The sequence below is a fragment of the Bos mutus genome, chromosome 29, assembly GCF_027580195.1.
Source record: "Bos mutus isolate GX-2022 chromosome 29, NWIPB_WYAK_1.1, whole genome shotgun sequence".
Taxonomy (NCBI): domain Eukaryota; kingdom Metazoa; phylum Chordata; class Mammalia; order Artiodactyla; family Bovidae; genus Bos; species Bos mutus.
Window position 1 is genome coordinate 3,309,917 of NC_091645.1, and position 19,963 is coordinate 3,329,879.

A 19,963-nucleotide genomic window follows, 5' to 3' on the forward strand; every position below is an offset into this window, starting at 1 on the left:
TCGAGTCAGTGATGCCATCCAGCCATCTCATCCTCTGTCGTCCTCTTCTCCTCCTGCCCCCAATCCCTCCCAGCATCAGAGTCTTTTCCAATAAGTCAACTCTTCGCATGAGGTGGCCAAAGTACTGGAGTTTCAGCTTTAGCATCATTCCTTCCAAAGAAATCCCAGGGCTGATCTCCTTCAGAATGGACTGGTTGGATCTCCTTGCAGTCCAAGGGACTCTCAAGAGTCTTCTCCAACACCACAGTTCAAAAGCATCAAGTCTTCGGTGCTCAGCCTTCTTCACAGTCCAACTCTAACATCCATACATGACCACAGGAAAAACCATAGCCTTGACTAGACGAACCTTTGTTGGCAAAGTAATGTCTGCTTTTGAACATGCTATCTAGGTTGGTCATACCTTTCCTTCCAAGGAGTAAGCGTCTTTTAATTTCATGGCTGCAGTCACCATCTGCAGTGATTTTGGAGCCCAGAAAAATAAAGTCTGACACTGTTTCCACTGTTTCCCCGTCTATTTCCCATGAAGTGGTGGGACTGGATGCCATGATCTTCATTTTCTGAATGTTGAGCTTTAAGCCAACTTTTTCACTCTCCACTTTCACTTTCATCAAGAGGCTTTTTAGTTCTTCTTCACTTTCTGCCATAAGGGTAGTGTCATCTGCATATCTGAGGTTATTGATATTTATCCCAGCAACCTTGATTCCAGCTTGTGTTTCTTCCAGTCCAGCATTTCTCATGATGTACTCTGCATGTAAGTTAAATAAACAGGGTGACAATATACAGCCTCGACAAACTCCTTTTCCTATTTGGAACCAGTCTGTTGTTCCATGTCCAGTTCTAACTGTTGCTTCCTGACCTGCATACAAATTTCTCAAGAGGCAGGTCAGGTGGTCTGGTATTCCCATCTCTTTCAGAATTGTCCACAGTTTATTGTGATCCACACAGTCAAAGGCCTGGCATAGTTAATAAAGCAGAAATAGATGTTTTTATGGAACTCTCTTGCTTTTTCCATGATCCAGTGGATGTTGGCAATTTGATCTCTGGTTCCTTTGCCTTTTTTAAAACCAGCTTGAACATCAGGAAGTTCACAGTTCACATATTGCTGAAGCCTGGCTTGGAGAATTTTGAGCATTACTTTACTAGCATGTGAGATGAGTGCAATTGTGCGGTAGTTTGAGCATTCTTTGGCATTGCCTTTCTTTGAGATTGGAATGAAAACTGACCTTTTCCAGTCCTGTGGCCACTGCTGAGTTTTCCAAATTTGCTGACATATTGAGAACAGCACTTTCACAGCATCATCTTTCAGGATTTGGAATAGCTCAACTGGAATTCCATCACCTCCACTAGCTTTGTTTGTAGTGATGCTAAGGCCCACTTGACTTCACATTCCAGGATGTCTGGCTCTAGGTCAGTGATCACACCATCATGATTATCTGGGTCGTGAATATTTTCACTTTTCATGAATATCATATAAAAATAGCAGTGAAAATATTTTTTCCTCAGTTGTGTCCAACCCTTTGCAACCCCACGGACTATAGCCTGCCAGGCTCCTCTGTCCATGAAATTCTACAGGTAAAAATACTGGAATAGGTTCCCCTTTCCTTCTCCAGGGTATCTTCCTGACCCAAGGATTGAGTCTGGTCTCCTGCATTGCAGGTAGATTCTTTACCATCTGAGCCATCAGGGAAGCCCTACCTTTTATTAGTTAGAGGAAATTCTAGTTGTCAAATAGTGTATAGCAAATCATAACAGACTTCATGGCTTATAACAATAGATATTTATAATCTCACAGTTTTAAAACCACTACAATATTGTAAAGTAATTAGCTTGCAATTAAAATAAATAAATTCATATTAAAAATAAATTAACTTATTAAAAAAAAGAATCTGGAAACAGCTTAACTGAGTGATTTTGGGTTGAGGTCTCACATGAAGTTGTAGTAAAGCTATATGCTTGGGCTACCCTGATCTTTTACTTTTACATTATTTTTATGTAGTTAGACATTTTAAATTAGTTACAGCATCCATATAGTTATGTAACATATATTATTCATATGTATAGATACATACTGACAAATATGTATATATATATACATGTATTTGAGCGACTGATCTGATCTGATGAACATATATGCATTATATATTTAGATTCACACTACATGTAATATGTAGTATTATATATATAATATATATGAAAAATATATTATCACATATAAATTTAGACTCACTGAATTCTTTGAGAGAGCACCAGAAATATTAAGTTGGGAAGCATAAAAAATTATATTTTTCTTCTTATAATTTTTCTGGAAAGACAGCACAGTGTGTTTAAAACAAATCAAACCAGAAACAAGAGGCAGGATATATTTAAAATGATGTAAAGGAAGAACCTACAATAACGAATACCCCACCCACCAAAAGCTCTCATTCAGATTTGATGGAGACATCCAAAGCTTTACAGACAAACAAAAGCTAAAAGAATTCAGCACCATCAAATTGTCTTTACAACAAACATTAAAGGAACTTCTTTAGGTGAAGAAAAAGTGAAAGAAAGAAAAAAAAAGGCCACAGCTAGGAACAAGAGACTTAAGAAATGTAAAAGCTCACAGATAAAGGCAAGCACTCAGTAAATTTAGGAAATTATCCATAGACAAAGAGAGTAGGGAGGTTAAAAGACAAAGGTAGCAAAATCATCTATATCCACAGTAAGCAGTTAAGGGATATATAAAACAATTAGATGTCAAATCAAAAACAGTAATCAGGAAGGGAAGACAGTACAAATGCAGGGTTTTTAAAATGCATGTGAAATTGAGAGATCAGCAGCTTAAAACAATTATGTGTATATATAGACTGCTATATAAAAACTTCATGGTAACCACAAACCAAAATTCTTCATATATATTTATATATGACTCAGTTAGTGATTGCATTTTATATATGGGTATATCTTCCTCTCTTTATGCGGAAGAAATTTAGGTTAGGTTAACACAAGGAGTGAAAAAAAGAGCCATATCAAAGCTTGTAAGCTAGGCAAAATTCTGAAAACTGTATACATTCAGCTTGAGATTGTTAAATACTTAATTTAGACCTTATCAAATTAGCACAGCAGCATAGTAAGGCATATTTGTACTCACTTTTCAGCTAGCAAACCTAGTAAATCTCTTCCAAACTCTATTGCAATATTAAAATGAAATAATAGTTTATTTAACTTGCATCTACCAATTATTTTAACCTGGATATTAGGAAAGAAATGGAATTTTCTGTAGCATGGTAAAATGTCCGAAGCCCAAAATATTTCAAAAGAAATACAGTTAAGTATAAATGAAAACAATTAACTTGGCAAATTATACTCAAAATTTTCTCCTAGGAATAATATCTTTCTCATGGAAAACATCATGGTTTTGTTAGGGGAAGCATACTGATTGAAACTGCCCACCCTGGCCAGGCACCATAGTAACTATTTGCATGAGTTGTTTTACAACAGGAGGTCCTGCTAAGGAACATGGAACTAATAAGCCACCACCAACTGGAAGAATTCGGGAAAGGCTAAAAGGAGACACCACATGTCCGACCACCTCCCAGAATCCTTCTCTCTGGCATCCATCTTGGCTGAACAAGGCGTGCACCACCAGGAAGGACTCTGAGTCAGAATGTTTGGCTAAGGACAACCCGGAAACTAGTCCCATCACCATAAAACCTGAGACTGCAAGCCATGTGACAGAGCAGTTCTCCTGGGTTCCCTTACCCTACTGCTCTCCACCCGTGTGCCCTTTCCCAGTACAATCTCTTGCTTTGTCAGCGCATGTGTCTCCTCGGACAAAAGCTTCATGTATAGTAGAACTTGAGGAAAGACAATATAATGTAATAGAAAAACATATTGGTATGGGAGTAATAAAGGCTAGATTACCAAAAAGACAGCTCTTGCTTTGTGACAAGATTTGCTAAGTAGGTAGAGAAAAAGAGTGAAATGGGCCAGGTGAATATTAAACAATAATAAAACCCCCAAATAGGTAGAACTCATAGTCATTCTCTGTACAGAGGAATCTATTTGGTATTTGGAGTTGTGGTGAGCTCCTGGGATCATGTCTTCCTAAAGAGAGGACTCCAAGAAAATAATGACTTGTAAGTGGGATGAACTGAGTTTTATTTGTGTTGTTTTTTGTTTTTAATACTATTTGAATTTTATGTAAATTCAAAACCAGAAATAGAAAATCAATAAAGATGGATAAGACATTTTTTAAAAAGAGAGGACACAATACTACTTTTGCCTAGTTAGTGATTGCTATTGTCAACTACAAATTGGCACTTACCAAGAGCATTGCCAACGACTGAACAACAAAGGCATTTGCCATCTGCCTCTATGGATATTGAACCCCATGCTGCCATAGCTGTTGACCTTCAGCACCCCCAGAGGGAGTTCAGGGTGAAGTGAAGCACTCTGTGCTCCAGGGAATCTGGTTGGACAGGTCTTTAGATAGTTGGATGTTTTCAGGAACAGATTTTATGGTCTCAATCCTTGCATCTCCTCATATCTAGAGAAGCACTAAATCCCTTCATGGTGACATTAGATCCTCATGACTAACAAAAAACCTTTTGTAAAATGCTTCAAGGTATTGAACTCCCCCTTCACCAAAACCTTATATATTGACTTGCCCCCACTGCGGCTTTGGAGCAGTCTCTCAGAGCTATCGGAGATGTTGCCTCCTGGCTGCAGTCCTCATTGGTCCCAAATAAAATTTACAACTCTCAAGTTGTACATCTTTTTCAGTCGACACTATATATATATTTTTTCTAGAATTTCAAAAAGAAAACAGAAATCCAGGTTTTTGTTTTAAAACTCCCAATTTAAAAATACTTACAAGTTAATTTTTAACTAATGCTATGCTGAATTTCCATTTCAGCTCTGACTAAGTAAATGATAATACCAGATTAGGTCCCCATGCCATAGAAATCATAAAACCAAAATTATAGGAGGCAACTAATTTCAGGCATAGGACAACAGGCAGCATAAAGCCTCAGTTCCTTAGCAAAGGAATGTGTAAGGAATGCTCTCAAATCATGGTGATCCTCTGATTTTGCAAAAATGAGATATCCCAACTATGGAACTGTGATCTGAAATCCAAGCATGGTGATCCCTTCAAACTGAGGAGGCAAGGATCAGAATTTGTGGCAGCTGATGATAAAGCTGGAATCTGAATGTCAGTGGGGGTTGGGGGTTTTCCCCAATTTCTTGGCAGATAGCTTTGCTACGCATGCCTAGGTAGAGACTGTATAAGGTTTACTAGAGAGTGGATTATGCAGGGTTGAAAAAGAAACAGAAATATTCATGTCAAACAAAGTTGGAGGCATTGTTTTCCTGGCTCAGCCAGACTGAAGAGACTTCATTAGCGTACAAAGCACCTGGCTGAGAACTCACAAAGTCTACCCACAGAAATAAAGACTGAGTCTTAAAGAAGGGCTTGGTGTATGCTTATCCTAATAGTAGCTCAAAATAAATTCTAAAAGATAAACAAGGAGGCAAATTTTGGTAGTTAAATAACCCAAATTTAGGGAAACTTGAGAAACACTGGGCTTTCAATAAATTTGCCCTATCAGGCCATGAAACTGAGCCTAAACAAGTTCAAGACAGAAAGCCAATAATTATACTATTAACCAGATCAAAATATATACTCTTCAGAAAAAATTTACAGAACTTAGTCTTTACAATGTTCCACCAACAATGTCCAGAACAGAATTAAAAATTAGTAGTCATGTAAATAAAAAGGAAAACGGAGCTTACTATAAAATAATTCAATAGATATTTATCTTGAGATGACTCAACTTCACCAAAAACATTAAGATTAATTAAATATAGACTTTAAGGCACCCCATAGAGTAATGTGCAAAGAAACAAAGGAATGCAACTTTTTTAAAAAAAGAGAGAAATTTGATCTAAATAAGTGAACAGGTAGCAATCTACAGTAGAGAAAAATATTTTAAAAATATTAAATGGATATTTTAGAACTAAAAATTAAATTTCTAAAAAATAGACAACATTAACAGCAGACTAAAGATGTCATGAAAAAATGGATAGGTAAGTTTGATTGTAGCTTAATAGACATTATCTAACAACTGGAGTTTCAGAAACCTATGGAGCAATATCAAATTCTATATCCCATATATAATAGAAACTTTAAAAACAGAGGGGAGGAACAAGTGGAGAGAATCAAATTTTGAGTTATAATTTCTTCAAACTTTTCAAGTTTAATAAAAAAAATTGACTTACATATTCCAAAGTTCTGAGTAAAACCCAGTCGTCTGCTGCTGCTGCTGCTGCTAAGTCGCTTCAGTAGTGTCTGACTCTGTGCGACCCCATAGACGGCAGCCCACCAGGCTCCCCCGTCCCTGGGATTCTCCAGGCAAGAACACTGGAGTGGGTTGTCATTTCCTTCTCCAATGCGTGAAAGTGAAAAGTGAAAGGGAAGTCGCTCAGTCGTGTCCCACCCTTAGCGACCCCATGGACTGCAGCCTACCAGGCTCCTCCGTCCATGGGAGTTTCTAGGCAAAAGTACTGGAGTGGGGTGCCATTGCCTTCTCCGAAAACCAGTCTAGATGTGTACAAAGAAAATCACACACTGGCACATCAAAATGAAACTACTAACAATCAAAATAAAAAGAAAATCCTTACCATATACATTGTGTGTGTGTGCTATGTTGCTAACGCATGTCCTAATTGTAGCAATCCCTGGACTGTAGCCCACCAGGCTCCTCTGTCCATGAAATTTTCCAACCAAGAATACTGGAGCAGGTTGCTATTTCCTATTCCGGGGATTTTCCTGATCCAGAGATCTAACCCTCCTGTACTACATACAGGTTACATCTCCCACATTACAAGCATATTAAATACAGAAAACAATAATAAACAAATAAGGCTGACTTCTTATCAGAAATATCAGAAACCCAAAGGCAGAAGAACATATGTATTGTTGAAAGAAATAATAATCTCTTAACACAAAAGTATATGTATCCAATGAATCATTTACCAGCATTCCTAAACTACAAGAATGCTAAAATTTATTTTTCATGATGAAGGGGAATTTTATTAGAAGAAAACTTGTATATACACTAAAGAGAGAAAGGTGCCAGAAATATTAAGTGGGTAAACATAAAAATAATACTTCTACTAATATTTATGAAAAGATAACACATTAAAACAAAAACAATAATACTGTAAAATGCTATTTAACATATACAGAAATTAAAATAAGGCAATAATAGAACAGAGAAGATGGTTAAATGGAATTTGCTCTTGTAAGTTTATTATACTTGTGAAGTGGGAAACTGGAATTGAGAACTCTGAAATATCAGGTGTGAATTGAGATGTAGGACATAGAAAGTACAAACAGTAAAGAGTGAGACTGGAGGTGAGAAAAGTGCAGTGGTAAAGTACCAATTTCAAATAAATATTAATTAGATTTAGTATGAACAATCTAGATCCTAGAGCAACCTCTAAAAATAACTTCTGAACAACAAAAGAGAAAATAACCAACAATCTGGTAAATTTAAATCCAACTACATCAATAATTCTTGAGAAGGGAATGGCAACCCACTCCAGTATTCTTGCCTGGAGAATTCCCTGGACAGGAGGGCTTGTCAGGCTGCAGTCCATAGAGTCACAAAGGGTCAAATACAACTGAGTGACTGAGAAAATATCAATAATTACAAAAATTATAAAAACATTCCAATTAAAGAACACATATTCCCTGTTAGCTCAGTTGGTAAAGAATCCCCTGCAACGCAGGAGACCCTGGTTGGATTCCTGGGTCCAGAAGATCCACTGGAGAAGGGATAGGCTACCCACTCCCCTATCCTTGGGCTTCCCTTGTGGCCCAGATGGTAAAGAATCCACTTGCAATGCAGGAGACCTGGGTTCGATCCCTGGGTGGGAAAGACCCCCTGGAGTAGAGAAAGGCTACCACTCCAATATTCTGGCTTAGAGAATTCCATAGACTGTATAGTCCTTGGGATCACAAAGAGTAGGATACGACTGAGCAACTTTCACTTTCATTGTCAAATAAAAATAAAGACTTCTACATATGCTATAAAAGAAAGCACTTTAAATATAAAGATACACAAAACATGGGATTTAAAGGATGGAAAATATATGTGAAAATATATGTAACAAACCCCCAAACAAATGTGATTTTATCTATATTAAAAAAAAGATTCTGTAAGAAATATTATAAGAAATAAAGGACAGTTCATTATGGCATGAGATACAATTAATCAGGAAGATATAAAATCACAAATACTTATACACTTAGTCGCCGGGGTCCTGCCCCGGCTGATCCAGGGTATTCGAAGCGGGGACGGCGTCGGCGACCTATTTATTTATTTAAATATTTTATCAAAGATATAAAGAGTAATAGGATGAGGATAGCTCAGTAGGAAAATTCAGTGGAGAAAAGAGGCTGAGTAGCTTGGTTTACGCTGGGAGACCAATAAAACTTCAAGACAAGAAGTTTGCACCACTTACGTGAGGCCGCAGGCGTCCTTCCGTTCTCCCGAAGGAGAGGAGACACTGAGGCCTCCCGGTCAGATCTTAGAAGCCCAGGCATAATTAGTAAGCATGGTGGGTTCAAGGCCCAGATGCAGACTCAGCCAGATGGAGCGACATCAGCCAGTATTTGAAACTGATTCTTTATTTTCCAGAGTCTGTTTTATACACTGAGATGGACAAAAGTCACCAGTCCTGACTTTTATTAGTCAGGTGCTTCACACAAATGTATACAGAGGTCTTAGGGGTGTTACATCATCTTCTGGCCAGGGGGGCCTGCTGACAATTTACGACCCTCTCCTTGTGACAGCGGTCAGTCAATCCGGACACTTATTTCTCCAGGGCTGATTATTCTCAAAACAGACGCCACCCAAATAAAGTTACATTCCTACAGGGTGAGGGTGTAGTGGGTTTTAGTTAAGGAAAGAATTTACTTAGCCTAAGGTCTAACGTGATTAATATCAAAGGTTAATTCTATATATTCATTAATGTGTGTAAGGGCAGGGGATATGGAGACTTAGCAACAAACATTGGCTCAACAAATGAAAAACCCTTCATCAACACAATTTCTAATTAGCCCACTCACTATACTTATAGTTTTCTAACTTCTCTAAAGAACCTGTTTTTAGAGGGTTTAAAGCATCTCGTGCCTCTCACGGTTGGGAGGCTGTGAGCAATCACATGTGGCCCGATGAGCCTGTCAGGCAGGCTAGAGAACCTTCAGAGGAGTTTGTAGGTTAAAACACTCTTGTCACACCCAGGAATTATTATTAACTGGAGCTCTAGGTTAACTCCTTCTCCGAAAAAGAGGTGGTGGGGGACAGCCCCCCGTAAAGTCAGAGGTGTAGGTAAGAGCACAAAGTAGTAAAGTAGGCAGGCTCTGGTTATGGGGGTAGACGCTCGAGGAGTTCCAGGGGGACTCCTGAGGCTCGATCCCGCCTTTGCGTATGTCGAGCCTCCTTCCTCATGACCTTTGTCACGGGCGGAGTACCTCACTCTGGCCCCCAACACTTAGTAATAGAACTTCAAAATTCACCAAAGCAAAACTTGGTAGTTATACTTGAGGATTTTAACATTTCATCAGTCACTGATAAATTAAGCAGGAAAATAAAAATAAGGATATAGAAGATCTGAACAATGAACTTGTATATTTGATCTTTATACAACTCTACATCCAACCAGTTCAAAATATACATTTTTTCTGTACATGTATATTGTCATAAGTTTTTCATAATTAATTTTAAGAGATTAAAATGCTGTAGAGTCTATTCTCTGACCCAGAATTAAAGAAATTAATAATAATAAAATATCTAAAAATTCACAAAGCATTTGGACATTAAATAACAGATTTCTAAATGATCCATGAATTAAAAACTACAGGGAAATTAGAAAATATATTACCTGATAATATATATCAAAACTGGTGGTTTGCAGCTAATCCAGTGTGTATAAAGAAATCTGTAGTGTTTTTTTTTTGTTTGTTTGTTTAGAAATCTGTAGTTTTAATTCCTTTATTAAAAAAGAAAAAAAAAAGTTAAATGACAATTAAATTTCCACCTTAAAAGCCAGAAAAAGGAGAATAACTTAAAGTAAGTAAAACATTTTTAACATCACTTTTTTAAAAAATATGAGCTGAATGCTATGCAGAATACATCATGAGAAATGCTGAGCTGCATGAAGCACAAGATGGAATCAGGATTGCCAGGAGAAATCTCAATAACCTCAGGTATGCAGATGACATCACCTTATGGCAGAAAGCAAAGAACTAAAGAGCCTCTTGAAAGTGAAAGAGGAGAGTGAAAATGTTGGCTTAAAGCTCAACATTAAGAAAACTAAGATGATGGCATCTGGTCCCATCACTTGATGGCAAATAGAAACAGTGGCAGCAGTGACAGACTTTATTTTTCTGGGCTCCAAAATCCCTGCAGATGGTGACTGAAGCCATGAAATTAAAAGACACTTGGTCCTTGGAAGAAAAGTTATGACCAACCTAGACAGCATATTAAAAAGCAGAGACATTACGTTGCCAACAAAGGTCCATCTAGTCAAGGCTATGTTTTTTCCAGTAGTCATGTATGAATGTGAGAGGTGGACCATAAAGAAAGCTGAGCACCGAAGAATCGATGCTTTTGAACTGTGGTGTTGGAGAAGACTCTTGAGAGTCCCTTGGACTGCAGGGAGATCCAACCAGTCCATCGTAAAGGAGATCAGTCCTGGGTGTTCATTGGAAGGGCTGATGTTGAAGCTGAAACTCCAATATTTTGGCCACCTCATGCGAAGAGCCAACTTATTTGAAAAGACCCTGATGCTGGGAAAGACTAAAGGTGGGAGGAGAAGGGAACAACAGAGGATGAGATGGTTGGATGGCATCACTGATTCAATAGACATGATTCAAGTAAGCTCCCGGAGTTGGTGATGGACAGGGAGGCCTGACTTGCTGCAGTCCATGGGATCACAAAGAGTCAGACACGACTGAGTGACTGAACTGAATGCTCTCCCAATAACATTAGGAACAAAACAATAGTGTCTGTTATCCACATTTCTCTTCAAAACTATACTGAGTGCTCTAGCCAATGCAAAAGTCAAGAAAAAGGAGATTTACCTTTTACATTTGAAAGAATTAACAGTGTTGCTGAAGACATGGTTGTTCGCCTAGAAAGCTCTTACGAGTCTTATGGCAATCAAAATTTGTTATATAGGCACAGAAAAGCAATAATCGTATAAGTTAAAAAAATCAATTTTCATCATAATTAAACCTTTGTATTCTTCAAAACAGTGTTAAGAACATAAAAAGAGATGCCATAGACAGGGATAAAATATCAATTACATATATATATATATACACACATATATATATCAGGCAAAGGATTTATGTCCAAAGTATATAGTGATACTTTACTTTCTAGAAAGGCTAAAATAAGCAAAATGAAACAGTGACAATACCAAGTGTTGGCTCAAATTTGTAGTGCTCAGATAGTGTTGGTTGTAACAAAATTAGTACAATAACTTGAGAAACAATTTGGCAGTTGCTTATAAAGTCAAACATACCTTTAATGTATGGCCCAAATTTTAACTCCTAAGTATTTACCTAAGAAAAAAGAAAATGTGTACAGAAAGAGTTGCACATTAATATTCATAGAAGCCTTATTCACTTTAGCCAAAAGCCTGGAAGCAACTCAAATTCCCATTAATAAGTGAACTGACAAATGTTAATGTAACCATGCGGTGAATATTATTCAGAAACAAAAAGGAACAAAACTGTTGATACATGAAAGAAGCCAAACACATGAGTACACTCTGTATAATGTAATTGTATGAAATTCAAAAACCAGCAAAATTAATTTACTGTGATAGAAATCTTAGTGATTATCTGGGTTAGGAAGGTAGGAATGCATTGCATTTAAAGAGAAATGATGGAAATTTGTGGGCATGATGGAAATGTTCCAAATCTTAACTGATGATGCATATGGGAGTATATGTGTTTATGAAAATGTCACTCTGTAAACTTAAAATATGTGTTCTTTACAAAATGCAAATTACACTTCAAAAGATTGACTAAAGAAAAATACTATCAGATCAGATCAGTCGCTCGGTTGTGTCCGACTCTTTGCGACCCCATGAATCGCAGCATGCCAGACCTCCCTGTCCATCACCAACTCCCGGAGTTCACTCAGACTCACATCCATCGAGTCAGTGATGCCATCCAGCCAGCTCATCCTCTGTCGTCCCCTTCTCCTCCTGTCCCCAATCCCTCCCAGCATCAGAGTCTTTTCCAATGAGTCAACTCTTTGCATGAGGTGGCCAAAGAACTGGAGTTTCAGCTTTAGCATCATTCCTTCCAAAGAAATCCCAGGGCTGATCTCCTTCAGAATGGACTGGTTGGATCTCCTTGCAGTCCAAGGGACTCTTCTCCAACACCACAGTTCAAAAGCATCAAGTCTTCGGCACTCAGCCTTCTTCACAGTCCAACTCTCACATCCATACATGACCACAGGAAAAACCATAGCCTTGACTAGACGGACCTTTGTTGGCAAAGTAATGTCTCTGCTTTTGAATATGCTATCTAGGTTGGTCATAACTTTCCTTCCAAGGAGTAAGTGTCTTTTAATTTCATGGCTGCAGTCACCATCCGTAGTGATTTTGGAGCCCAGAAAACTATTTCCACTGTTTCCCCATCTATTTCCCATGAAGTGATGGGACCAGATGCCATGATCTTCGTTTTCTGAATTTCGAGCTTTAAGCCAACTTTTTCACTCTCCACTTTCACTTTCATCAAGAGGCTTTTGAGTTCCTCTTCACTTTCTGCCATAAGGGTGGTGTCATCTGCGGTTATTGATATTTCTCCCGGCAATCTTGATTCCAGCTTGTGTTTCTTCCAGTCTAGCGTTTCTCATGATGTACTCTGCATATAAGTTAAATAATCAGGGTGACAATATACAGCCTTGATGTACTCCTTTTCCTATTTGGAACCAGTCTGTTGTTCCATGTCCAGTTCTAACTGTTGCTTCCTGACCTGCATACAGATTTCTCAAGAGGCAGATCAGGTGTTCTGGTATTCCCATCTCTTTCAGAATTTTCCACAGTTTATTGTGATCCACACAGTCAAAGGCTTTAATACTATAGGTTGACAAATTAAAATACATCTTTGAATCAAAATTTAATCCGTAGACTAAAAGTTAATAATCTTTGCACGTGTGTGCATGTGCAAAGTTGCTTCGGTTGTGCCCACCTCTTTGCAACCTTATGTACCATAGCCTGCCAGGCTCCTCTGTCCACGGGATTCACCAGGCATAAGTACTGGAGTGGGTTGCCTGCCCTCCTCCAGGGGATCTTCCCAGTCCAGGAATAGAACCTGAGTTTCATGAGTCTCTTGCATTGGCAGGTGGATTTTTTACCTCTAGTGCTATCTGGAAAGCCCAATAATCTCTGCTTTATACTCTAAATATGTTGCTCAAAATTCTTGAGTAAATATTGAAGAAAAAAAACCTATTCATCACTGCTAATAAATTTAGAGGACTATCATTCCTAATGATAGGAATAACAATGAATTTTAATCTGCACTAATAAAATAACCCACAGATTTAAATTAGTAGAATATAATTTAGGTTTTCAAAGAAGATAATTTAAATGATTATTCTTAGGAAAGGAAAAAATAGGGAAATGACTCTATAAGCGCAGATTGAGGAAATGAAAATTTATTTTAAATGGAAAAATTATATTATTCCTGAAACTCATAAATGAAAACTTGTATAAAGCAAAGACTTGTGTGACCTAGATGAGACAATACCTTCGAGTGCCTGGCAGTGTGGACTCCAGAGTCGTGGTTCTCAGGTTTGTTCTTGTGCCACTTAATAGCTGCATGGCCTTGGGCAAGTTAGAAAACCTCTCTGCGCTAGGAAGACATAGGCCCTCTCTTCTCGAATGTTCTCAGTTGTAAAATGAGGTTATTACATGATAAGTGTTTAGAATAATATTTGGAAGTAAGTGTTCAATAATATTAACTAGATATCTTTCAGTTTCTTAACTCTATGTCTAATTATTGTAAGATCTATCTTGGAGGGTGGTTGAGAGACTTTATTTTAAAAATATTGTTTTAAAAGCAGTAAGAAGGGATTTCTGGTGTATTTCCTTTAATGATGTATAAAAATCTTTCAGGAGGAAAAGAATGAAAAAAAAAATAGAAATTGTTAAACACTTTTGTGAAATTAAAACCTTCTACTTTGAATGAACCAGGTACTTTATTTAATCAGGTACTTTAATTTTTATATTGCTCTGTTTAAAAAAAAATGTTCAGGTGGTTTAAAAGTGAAAACCTATTAAAAAGAATAAGAAAAGCACAAAAGGAAAATAGATACAGAAAGAGATAGCTATCAGCTTGTTCCAGGTAGGAAACAAATGTGGCTCTGATCTTGCGAGGGTTGATCTGAATAGGCAAATAGGTTTTTGTATAAGATTCCTAGTGTTCATAAACTAAAAATAAAATATTGGCACAGTTAATTCTATTACTAAGCTCAAGGAGAAATTTGTCTCCTTTGTCCTCATAAAGGCACAGTATGAAATAAAAAACAATAATACTCTACAGTAAGTATGATGACATGATTTCTATGAGGCTATTTCTTATCATCTCCATCAAACAGGCACATGACAAGCTTAAATAAAATTTCATAAAAGCAATCTCAAGAGAACAGTTATAGTGGAGTACATATGCATGACTCTTTGATCACATGCCATGGGTTAGGACAACTCATTTGAGAAGCTAAAGGAACAGGTGTAGTAAGTATTGTGTCAGTTGAAGTCTGATTAAGGAGGTAGAATTGCTATGAGTAATGTAAACTGAGGCATTTTCTATGGAGAGCTGAGGTGCTATCTATGAAAGCTGTTGATCCTACAACTAGCATTAATCCTAAAGTCAGTCTATGAAAGTTGGTGCTTTTTAAGCCTGAAGTCAGTGTAAATCAGCTGACAGGCAGTCAGGAAACAAAGCATTTGAGAACAAGGACAAACTGAAAGCTGCGTCGGTAGACTGTCCTCTGGGTCTGTCCCTCATGATCTCCATCTTAGTATTGAGGTTGACCTGGAGGGAAGACTGGTGATCTTTGCCATGGAGTTGTGCAAAGTCTAGGCTCAGAACTTGGAGTAGTTTAAAGAGATCTGGCAGGAGCTATAGGAACCAGGTGCTGCTCAATACCATCAGGTGACAGCAGAGGAGTGTGAGAGCTGCTTCCAAGCTTGGCCTCATCCAACCACCTCCAGAACGAGGCCTGGAGTCTGTCTGGATCTTGCTACTCTTGCCATGACCGATTTCTACTGCTCCCTCATGGAGCAAAATAAAAGCTCTACTGGGTGACTTCATGACAATTAAAACCCTAATGGCAAAAAAGTGTCGGAGTCTCCCACCACCTTTCATGAGACATACCATTCACTAAAATAAAATCCCCATGATATAGTTTGAAAAGTGAAAGGTGCTTGCTGCTGCTGCTGCTGCTAAGTCGCTTCAGTCGTGTCCGACTCTGTGTAACCCCATAGACGGCAGCCCACCAGGCTCCCCCGTCCCTGGGATTCTCCAGGCAAGAACACTGGAGTGGGTTGCCATTTCCTTCTCCAAATCTGCAACCCCATGGAGCCCGCCAGGCTCCTCTGTCCATGGAATTCTCCAGGCAAAAATACTGGAGTGGGTAGCATTCCCTTGTCCAAGGGATCTTCTCAACCCAGGGATCAAACCTTGGTTGGCTGCATTGCAGGCAGATGCTATACCATCTGAGCCACCAGGAAAGCAACTATATTACAGATTTTAATAATAAAAAATGGTTTTTTACTAATAATTCCACTGGGTTTGAGAATCTCAGATTCATTCAATTTCTTTATCTGCAATTATTGCTATTGTATAATTTTCTAAGCATGATAGCTAGTGATAACAACTCTTCTGCCTTTCGAGTAATTCTGAAAGGTGAAAGTGAAAGTCCCTCAGTCGTGTCCAACTCTTTGCGACCTCATGGACTATACAGTCCATGGAGTTCTCTAGGCCAGAATACTGAAGTGAGTAGCCTTTCCCTTCTCCAGGGGATCTTCCCAACCCACAGATCGAACCCAGGTCTCCTGTATTGTAGGCGGATTCTTTACCAGCTGAGTCACAAGGGAAGCCCAAGAATACTGGAGTGGGTGGCCTATCCCTTCTCCAGCAGATCTTCCCAACCTAGGAATCAAACCAGGGTCTCCTGCATTGCAGGCCAATTCTTTTCCAACTGAGCTATCACAAAAGTCCTTGAACAATTCTGCTTACTAGCAAAATGACTGATCTGAAATAGAGTTAATCTCAGTAATTTTTGAGTTTCTCTTCTATATCATTAGTAAGTTGTTTTTACTTTCCATTTCTCTCCTTGAGCTTCAGACCCAGACAGAAAAGCATAGACTGTGAGTCAAACCTAGGTATGAATCCTATTTTTACAACTTGAGTAATTATTTAACTTTTATAAACCTTAATGCTTCATTTGTAAAATGAATATCCTGATTGTACCTGGTCATAATAGTGATCAAAAAGACATGAAATCAAACCACTCAGAACAGTGTCAGATGCATAATAATAGCTTGAAAAACATTTATGATTAATATTTTAAGCAGAATTATTAAGAAGAATGGATTGACATGAAGTATTTTTAAGACTTTGGTTCTTTACTCAATTAGAGGAATGCCTAAAATAGAAGTAACTAGTAATACTGGCTTTTTTCTAAATCTTGAAAGGTCTAAAATTTGCAAGGTACGATACAAACATTGGGCTTCCCTGGTGGCTCAGACTGTAAAGAATCTGCCTGCAATACAGGAGACCCAGGTTCGATCCCTGGGTTGGGAAGATTTCCTGGAGGAGGAAATGGCCACTCGTCCAGTATTCTTGCCTGGATAGCCCCATGGACAGAGGAGCCTGGCAGGCTACAGTCTGTAGAGTTGCAAAGAGTCAAACACAGCTGAATTAGAGTGGTCATGGTTCAAAAATTTAATATACATAAACAAAAATTTATAACACATTATTTCTGGGGTTTAACATACTTGGGATTTGGATAAAGCCTGTGAGATTTTCATTATCTGCTTGTGTAGTCAATTGCAGAAGGAAACGGCAACCCACTCCAGTACTCTTGCCTAGAAAATCCCATGGACAGAGGAGCCTGGTAGGCCACAATCCATGGGGTCGCAAAGAGTCGGACATGACTGAAGCAACTTAGCAGCAGCAGCAGCCAGATTATTTTAAATAACAAAAATGTAAGAAATTGAGCTTGGGCATTCATTGTGATATTCAATAAGGAAAAATATTAATCCTTATATAGAGAATAATTTCCTAGAATCATAGAAAAACATATCAGTGTAGCTGAAGTTGCTTTCAGTTTCCTTGCGCGTACATAGCTCTAAGCAGTAACTTATAAAGCGAGTGTTTTAATAGAACACAAAACTGTTGTAAAGTCAAGTGGCACAGGTGTTCATTACAAGTAGTGTTTCTGTTGAAACAGTCATCGTAAGAGGTATTTTTTGACTGAGTTCATTCTTGTTTCATTCTGTAGTCACTTGAAAACCATCGGCCTACTTTCTGGCAAGGACTGAGATATGCGGAGGGCCCTTGAGTCTCATGGATTATCATGGTGAATCAACAGAACATTCTCTTTTTTGCCCAGGTGTTTCTATAATTGTGAACCATGGGGACATAACTATTGTGCTCAGTTGCCTTCTCAGTCTCTTTCTACTGAAGTAGAGCCAAGGTTGTATAAGTAGCTGTCAATAACAGTTAAAAATTACCTAATGGTGACTTGGGTTTTATTTATAGGATGTAAAGGTAAGCCTTGAATTCATGCTTTATAGCTATCTCGCTGAGGATGACACTTCCGATGATCACAATCCCAAATAATTTGCAAAACATATACTTTTGCAATAAAGTTATCCATAAACTATGAATAAATAAAAGTACAAAGAGCTGAATGCTTTTCAAGTTGTTTCCACAAATCTCACATAAAACTCACAATGGTGCTGAGGATTAGGCCAGTATCCTAATTTACAGAAGAAATCCATTCAGAAAAGTAAAATGACTTTCTTAAGATCACTCGACAAGTATCAAGGCAGAGACTCAAACCTGGATTACTCAATTTCAAGGCCACTCTCTTTCTACTACCATATAAATTCTGGACACATATTTTTTCTTAGAAATATGGTTTTCTGGAGCTGCAAATAAATTACTTTTTGTATATAGAATTCTGCCTTGAAAGCTTCTACAGGTCATAAAACTATTTCAAGGAAACTTTTCTTAAAATGGTTTTATAAAGCAAATATTCTTTCTCCACATTTTAAATTAAAGACTAAAAATATATCTTTTAAAGTAGTTTGTCAAGTGTAATAATCTAGAAATTAGCTTTTTGAGAGTATGTGTGTATGTGTGTGTGTGTGTGCTTAATCATGTTCGACTCTTTGTAACTCCACAGACTGTAGCCCACCAGGCTCCTCTGTCTATGGGATTTCCCAGGCAAGAATACTGGAGCAGGGTGCCATGCCCTCCTCCAGGGGATCTTCCTGACTCAGAGATCGAACCCATGTCTATTGTGTCTCCTGCACTGGCAGGCAGGTCCTTGACCACTCTGCCACCTGGGAAGCTGTTTGTTCAGGGTATATCCTCAAATAAATCTAATAACTACAATTGCTATTCTGAATCTCAATCTGTGGATCAACATTTCCTACAAGAATTCTAACAAAAGTTCAAATTGAGGTTTGTTTGTTTTTTCCCCTGATAATTTTAGAGAAACCAGAGCATAGAAGGGTTTATCTAACTTTGGTCATCCTTCAGATGACCAAACACTGGAGGTACTTTTCCAGAATACTTAGAAAATCTAAGGTTCTTCTGTTACATTCTTTTGAAGTGTTTTCTCCTTTGCTCCCTGGTCAAAGTTACTGTAAATGGAGCAAGGAACTGTTCATGTGATTTTATTTTGTACTATTAACTTTTATTGAAAAGCTGAATACTGTAGTCTCTGTTAGCTCCACCATGCCACTGTATTCCTAGCACATACCATAATGCCTGAAACAGATTAGGAGGAAAATTAATATTTGTTCAATAAGCCATAAAGGCTTAAAAATGTATAGTTTATTAATATATTATATTTCTAAACTAAATTGGTCAATGATTAATCTATATATTTGAAAAAATATGTGTCAGTATTGTTAGAGACTATCTCGGTTTTGTAAAGTTACTGGTAATTTGATTTTGTTATTTGTTCCTAATGATTGATGTATATGGCATTTTCACTAAGACCAAAAGTTATAAAAATAAATTTCTGTATTATGAAATTAGTATCACCATAAAAAAGAGTAGAACAAGAGGCATTTAGTCAATAATGAGAGGAACAATTTGTTGGCTAAAGGGAAAATTTGTTAGATCCTCATATTAAATAATACACAAAAAATAAATTACCTTATTAAAATAATTATATTTTAAATGTAACAATGAGTTGAAGGTGCAATTGAAATATTTCTAGATGTAAGGGGAGCATTAAAGTTATAAATCAGTGATAAAATGCACCAAGAATATCTGATAGATTGAATGAAATATCCATATCATAAGAAATAGCATAAAATTAACTGAAAGCAAACTCCAGAAAATGTTTTAAATTTTTAAAAATTATTATAAAATAATAAAGAAAACATAAGACCCAGGATAGATAAATAAGCAAAGAGGTTCTATTTGCCGATAGGAACTCTGCAAAAGAGAAAACTCAGATGGCTAATTGTTGTTCAGTCACTCATTCATAATGCTTATGGTATGATGCATTACAATGCCATGGATTGTAGCATGCCAGGCTGCCCTGTCCTTCACCATCTCCCAGAGCTTGCTCAAACTCATGTCCATTGAGTAGGGGATGGCATCCAATCATCTCATCCTCTGCCATCTGCTTCTCCTGCCTTC